Consider the following 7544-nt stretch of genomic DNA (forward strand, 5'->3'; position numbering starts at 1 on the left):
TTATTATCAGTCTCCCATGTGGGACCTTATCAAAAGCCTTGCTGAAGTCCAAGTAGACTACGTCAAATGCATTGCCCTCATCTACACACCTGGTCACCTCTTCGAAAAATTCAATCAAATTGGTCAGACATGACCTTCCCTTAACAAAACCATGCTGACTCTCCTTGATTAATCCCTGCCTCTCCAAGTGTAGATTAATTCTGTCCCTCAGAATTGCTTCCAATAGTTTCTCCACCACTGAGGTTAGACTGACTGGCCTGTAGTTCCCTGGTTAATCCTTTCCTCCCTTCTTGAATAGCGGTACCACATTGGCTGTCCTCCAGTCCTCTGGCACCTCTCCTGTGGTCAGAGAGGTATTGAAAATTATTGCCAGCGCCCCTTCTATCTCCTCCCTTGCTTCACTCATCAGCCTGGGATACATTTCATCCGGGCCTAGAGATTTATCTACTTTTAAGCCTGCCAGACCACTTAGAGCCTCCTCCCTTTCTATGCTAATTTCTTTAATTATATCACAGTCCTTCTGCCTGATTTCCATACCCATGTTGTCCCTCTCACTTGTGAACATCGACACAAAGTATTCATTGGGGGAGGGAAATAAATACAAGAACTATCACTAGAGAAAAAGTACTAGGGAAACTAATGGGGCTAAAGGCCGATAAGTCCCCTGGACCTGATGGGTTGCATCCTAGGATATTAAAGGAAGTAGCTACACAAATAGAGGATCCTTAGATTCTGGAAAAGTCCCAGAAGACTGGAAAACTGCCAATGTAACGCCCTTATTCAAAAAAAGGAGGGAGACAAAAAACAGGTAACTATAGGCCAGTTAGTATAACATCTGTCATTGGGAAAATGTTAGAGTCTATTATAAAGGATGTAATAGCAGAGCATTTAGAAATGCATAATCTAATCAAGCAGAGTCAGCATGGCTTCATGAAGGGGAAATCATGCCTGGCAAATTTATTAGAAATCTTTGAGGAGATAACAAGCAGGATAGATAAAGGAGAACCAGTAGTTGTAATATATTTGGATTTCTGAAAGGTGTTTGATAAGGTATGGCACATAACTTAATAAGGTAAGAGCCCATGGTGTTGGGGGCTGTATATTGGGATGGAGAGAGGATTGGCTAACTAATAGAAGACAGGGAGTTGGGATAATGGGGGCATTTTCAGGATGGCAACCTGTAACTAGTGGAGTGTTGCAGGGATCAGTGCTGGGGCCACAATTATATACAGTATATATTAATGACATAGATGAAGGAAGTAAATGTACTGTCATGAAGTTTGCAGATGTCACAAAGATAGGTGGGAAAGCAAGTGGTGAGGATGACACAAAGAGTCTACAGAGGGATATAGACAGGTTAAGTGAGTGGGCAAAAACTTGGCAGATGGAATATAATGTGGGAAAATGTGAGGTTATGCACTTTGGCAGGAAGAATAGAGGAGCTGAATATTATTTACATGGAGAAAGACTGCAGAAAGCTGCAGCACAGAGGGATTTGGGGGTCCTTGTGCATGAATCCCAAAAAGCTAGTATACAAATCCAGCAGGTAATTGGGAAGGCAAATGGAATGTTGGTCTTTATTTCAAAGGGAATGGAGTATAAAAATAGGGAAGTCTTGCTAAAACTATACAAAGCACTAGTTAGACCACACCTAGAATACTGTGAACAGTTTTGGAGCCCCTGTCTAAGGAAAGATATACTGACATTGGAGGCAATGCAGAGAAGGTTCACTAGGTTGATCCCAGGTATGGAGGGATTTTCTTATGAGGAGAGATTGAGTAGGTTGGGCCTGTACTCATTGGAGTTTAGAAGAATGAGAGGCGACCTTATTGAAACATATAAGATTCTTAGGGGGCTTGACAGGGTAGATGCTGTGAGGTTGTTTCCCCTTGTGGGAGAGTCTAGGACCAGAGGGCATAATCTCAAAAGTAAGTGGCCGCCCATTTAAGACAGAGGTGAGAAGGAATTTCTTCATTCAGAGGGTAGTGTGTCTGTGGAATTCTTTATCGCAGAGGGCTGTAGTGGCTGGGTCATTAAGTATATTCAAGGCTGAGATAGACAGATTTTTAATCAGTAAGGGAATCCAGGGTTATGGGGAAAAGGCAGGAAAGTGGAGTTGAGGATTATCAGATCAGCCATGATCTCATTGAATGGCAGAGTAGATTCGATGGGCTGAATGGCCTACTTGTGCTCCTACGTCTTTTGGGCTTCAGGCACACTGACAGTCAGAAACACGCAATGACACACATTTTCAGATACACTGACAAAGACACAATGACACAGACACAGAACAAAACACACACTGACACACACTTCCAGATACACTGACAGACAGAAACGCACATGGACACACCGAAACACACACTTTCAGACACACACCGAAACACACACTTTCAGACACACACCGAAACACACACTTTCAGACACACACCGAAACACACACTTTCAGACACACACCGAAACACACACTTTCAGACACACTGACACTGAGACACAGACAGAAACACAAACTGACACAGACAGAAACACACACTGACACATGCTTTTAGTCAGGCAGACACTGACACAGACAGAAACACACACTGACACACACTTTCAGACACAGTGACACTGTCACACATTTCCAGACACACTGACAGACAGCAACACACTGACACACATAAACTGACCGAAACACATACTGACACACACTTTCAGACAGTGACGCTGACACAGACAGCAACACACACTGACACACAGAAACTGACCGAAACACATACTGACACACACTTTCAGACAGTGATGCTGACACACACTTCCAAACACACTGACACAGACAGCAACACACATTGACACACAGAAACTGACCGAAACACACACTTTCAGACACAGTGACATTAAGATACAGACAGAAACACACACTGACACACACTTTTAGACACTCTGACACTTTCAGACACAGTGATATAGGTAGAAACAGACACTGACACACAGGCACCGACCGAAACACACACTGACACATACTTTCAGAGACACTAACACACAAAACGCAGACTGAAACACACACTGTCAGACACACTGACGCTGAGACACAGACAGAAACACGCTTCCGAGTCACACTGATACTTGGTCATAGACACCCACAGAGCAGCTTGATGTTTGATCAGACACCATTTGTTCACGAGACTCGCACAAAGCCACTGGAAGCAGCAGAGGTGGCTTCTGAAAAATATAGTCTATCCCAAACCAGCTGTGGAAACTAGAAAGACATTTCCTCTGGACAAAAATTCAGTTTAAAAATGAACTTACTGTTGATCTGGCCGTGTTTCAGATGAGCTGCACTGCTGTTGGTGACTGTGTGACTCTCCCTCTCTCTCTTCAACAGCTGGTCTAAAGTCCTCTTCTCAAGTTCAGGTTTTGACTGGAGCTATTTCCTGTTACTTGTGAAGGTCAATAAGTGTGTGTGTTTGCGTGTGAGTGGATGCGAGTGTGTAAGGCACATCGCATCCGTAGCAACGAGCGAGAGCAGGCACAGAGGCTTGGGGAGTTATTTGCATACAATCTGGCCCATGTTCAGGGCAATGAGCTGGACATTAACTCACTCTGTGCCTCTCAGGGCCCAGCTGACATGGGCTGCTCCTTATGATCCCCTTGGGACTGCGGCCTCTTGACTAAGCTAGCGTTGATCCAGGCTCTTTGCACTGCTCTAAGGACTCCATTCACTGTGGGAGTCGCTGCAGTCGGAATCAGTAAGTCGACTGCACCAGAGAGGGCATCAGCTCCCTGAGAGACCAAATCACAGCTAACTTCAGTTAGCATTCGCGAAAACACAAAATGGGTATGGAAGGCTTGAATTTCAACTCGCACCAAAATCTTCACTACATAGCGATTCCCTCGACACACAGCACTGCCCCTGGGAGTTATGCTCCATGATGTCCGAATCACACTGGATGGACTTCACCCACCTTCATGCCCAGGCTGTACGTTGTTTACCCATTCTCAGTCCCACACTGGACAGGGGTCTCCCTCTCTCAGTCCCACACTGGACAGGGGTCTCCCTCTCTCAGTCCCACACTGGACAGGGGTCTCCCTCTCTCAGTCCCACACTGGACAGGGGTCTCCCTCTCTCAGTCCCACACTGGACAGGGGTCTCCCTCTCTCAGTCCCACACTGGACAGGGGTCTTCCTCTCTCAGTCCCACATTGGACAGGGGTCTCCCTCTCTCAGTCCCATACTGGACAGGGGTCTCCCTCTCTCAGTCCCACACTGGACAGGAATCTCCCTCTCTCAGTCCCACACTGGACAGCGGTCTCCCTCTCTCAGTCCCACACTGGAAAGCGGTCTCCCTCTCTCAATCCCATACTGGACGGGTGTCTCTCTCTCTCTCAGTCCCACACTGGACAGCGGTCTCCCTCTCTCAGTCCCACACTGGACAGGTGTCTCTCTCTCTCTCTCAGTCCCACACTGGACAGAGATCTCGCTCTCTCAGTCCCACACTGGACAGGTGTCTCTCTCTCTCTCTCAGACCCACACTGGACAGAGTTCTCGCTCTCTCAGTCCCACACTGGACAGGGTTCTCACTCTCTCAGTCCAACACTGGACAGGGTTCTCACTCTCTCAGTCCCACACTGGACAGGGTTCTCGCTCTCTCAGTCCCACACTGGACAGGGGTCTCCCTCTCTCAGTCCCACACTGGACAGGGATGTCGCTCTCTCAGTCCCACACTGGACAGAGTTCTCGCTCTCTCAGTCCTAAACTGGACAGGGTTCTCGCTCTCACAGTCCCATACTGGACAGAGTTCTCGCTCTCTCAGTCCCACACTGGACAGGGTTCTCGCTCTCTCAGTCCCACACGGGACAGGGGTCTCAAGCTCTCAGTCCCACACTGGACAGGGGTCTCGCGCTCTCAGTCCCACACTGGACAGGGGTATCCCTCTCTCAGTCCCACACTGGACAGGGGTCTCGCTCTCTCAGTCCCACACTGGACAGGGGTCTCGCTCTCTCAATCCCACACTGGACAGGGGTCTCGCTCTCTCAGTCCCACACTGGACAGGGGTCTCGCTCTCTCAGTCCCACACTGGAAAGGGGTCTCCCTCTCTAAGTCCGACACTGGACAGAGTTCTCGCTCTCTCAGTCCCACACTGGACAGGGGTCTCCCTCTCTAAGTCCCACACTGGACAGGGTTCTCGCTCTCTCAGTCCCACACTGGACAGGGTTCTCGCTCTCTCAGTCCCACACTGGACAGCGGTCTCGCTCTCAGTCCCACACTCGACAGGGTTCACGCTCTCTCAGTCCCACACTGGACAGGGTTCTCGCTCTCTCAGTCCCACACTGGACAGGGGTCTCGCTCTCAGTCCCACACTGGACAGGGATCTCCCTCTCTCAGTCCCATACTGGAGAGGGGTCTCGCTCTCTCAGTCCCACACTGGACAGGGATCTCCCTCTCTCAGTCCCATACTGGACAGGGGTCTCGCTCTCTCAGTCCCACACTGGACAGGGGTGTCCCTCTCTCAGTCCCACACTGGACAGGTGTCTCTCTCTCTCTCTCAGTCCCACACTGGACAGGGATATCGCTCTCTCAGTCCCACGCTGGACAGGTGTCTCTCTCTCTCTCAGTCCCACAGTGGACAGGGTTCTCGCTCACTCAGTCCCACACTGGACAGGTGTCTCTCTCTCTCTCAGTCTCACGGTGGAGAGGGATATCGCTCACTCAGTCCCACACTGGACAGGTGTCTCTCTCTCTCTCTCTCAGTCCCACACTGGACAGGGATATCGCTCTCTCAGTCCCACACTGGACAGGTGTCTCTCTCTCTCTCAGTCCCACAGCGGACAGGGATATCGCTCACTCAGTCCCACACTGGACAGGGGTGTCCCACTCTCAGTCCCACACTGGGCAGGGATCTCCCTCTCTCAGTCCCATACTGGACAGGGGTCTCGCTCTCTCAGTCCCACACTGGACAGGGCTCTCATTTTCTCAGTCCCACACTGGACAGGGTTCTCACTCTCTCAGTCCCACACTGGACAGGGGTCTCCCTCTCTCAGTCCCACGCTGGACAGAGTTCTCACTCTCTCAGACCCACACTGGACAGAGTTCTCGCTCTCTCAGTCCCACACTGGACAGGGTTCTCACTCTCTGTCCCACACTGGACAGAGTTCTCGCTCTCTCAGTCCTAAACTGGACAGGGTTCTCGCTCTCACAGTCCCATACTGGACAGAGTTCTCGCTCTCTCAGTCCTACACAGGACAGGGTTCTCGCTATCTCAGTCCCACACTGGACAGGGTTCTCGCTCTCTCAGTCCCAAACGGGACAGGGGTCTCGCGCTCTCAGTCCCACACTGGACAGGGGTCTCGCTCTCTCAGTCCCACACTGGACAGGGGTCTCCCTCTCTCAGTCCGACACTGGACAGGGGTCTCGCTCTCTCAGTCCCACACTGGACAGGGGTCTCGCTCTCTCAGTCCCACACTGGACAGGGGTCTCGCTCTCTCAGTCCCACACTGGACAGGGGTCTCCCTCTCTCAGTCCCACACTGGACAGGGGTCTCCCTCTCTAAGTCCCACACTGGACAGGGTTCTCGCTCTCAGTCCCACACTGGACAGGGGTCTTCCTCTCAGTCCCACACTGGACAGGGTTCTCGCTCTCTCAGTCCCACACTGGACAGGGGTCTCCCTCTCTAAGTCCCACACTGGACAGGGTTCTCGCTCTCTCAGTCCCACACTGGACAGGGTTCTCGCTCTCTCAGTCCCACACTGGACAGCGGTCTCGCTCTCAGTCCCACACTCGACAGGGTACACGCTCTCTCAGTCCCACACTGGACAGGGTTCTCGTTCTCTCAGTCCAACACTGGACAGGGGTCTTGCTCTCAGTCCCACACTGGACAGGGTTCACGCTCTCTCAGTCCCACACTGGATAGGGTTCTCACTCTCTCAGTCCCACACTGGACAGGGATCTCCCTCTCTCAGTCCCATACTAGAGAGGGGTCTCGCTCTCTCAGTCCCACACTGGACAGGGGTGTCCCTTTCTCAGTCCCACACTGGACAGGTGTCTCCCTCTCTCTCAGTCCCACAGTGGACTGGGATATCGCTCTCTCAGTCCCACGCTGGACAGGGGTGTCCCACTCTCAGTCCCACACTGGGCAGGGATCTCCCTCTCTCAGTCCCATACTGGACAGGGGTCTCGCTCTCTCAGTCCCACACTGGACACGGTTCTCATTTTCTCAGTCCCACACTGGACAGGGTTCTCGCTCTCTCAGTCCCACACTGGACAGGGGTCTCCCTCTCTCAGTCTCACGCTGGACAGAGTTCTCGCTCTCTCAGACCCACACTGGACAGAGTTCTCGCTCTCTCAGTCCCACACTGGACAGGGGTCTCGCTCTCTCAGTCCCACACTGGACAGAGTTCTCGCTCTCTCAGTCCCACACTGGACAGGGTTCTCGCTCTCTCAGTCCCACACTGGACAGAGTTCTCGCTCTCTCAGTCCCACACTGGACAGGGGTCTCACTCTCAGTCCCACACTGAACAGGGGTCTCACTCTCCCAGTCCCACACTGGAGAGGGGTCTCCCTCTCTC

The 7544-nt window shown here is 51.4% G+C and overlaps 1 protein-coding gene across 1 annotated transcript in view; it reads right to left on the reverse strand.

The window, feature by feature from the left end:
* LOC144694785 (uncharacterized) overlaps nt 1-3732 on the reverse strand; it is a 99324-nt gene extending 95592 nt beyond the window's left edge. Inside the window, exon 1 of the mRNA XM_078565374.1 lies at nt 3289-3732. The gene's annotated coding sequence lies outside the window, so the exon portion shown is untranslated. The remainder of the gene's footprint in view (nt 1-3288) is intronic.
* Nucleotides 3733-7544: the final 3812 nt, after the last annotated feature.

This window comes from Cetorhinus maximus, chromosome 20 (assembly GCF_964194155.1).
Source record: "Cetorhinus maximus chromosome 20, sCetMax3.hap1.1, whole genome shotgun sequence".
Taxonomy (NCBI): domain Eukaryota; kingdom Metazoa; phylum Chordata; class Chondrichthyes; order Lamniformes; family Cetorhinidae; genus Cetorhinus; species Cetorhinus maximus.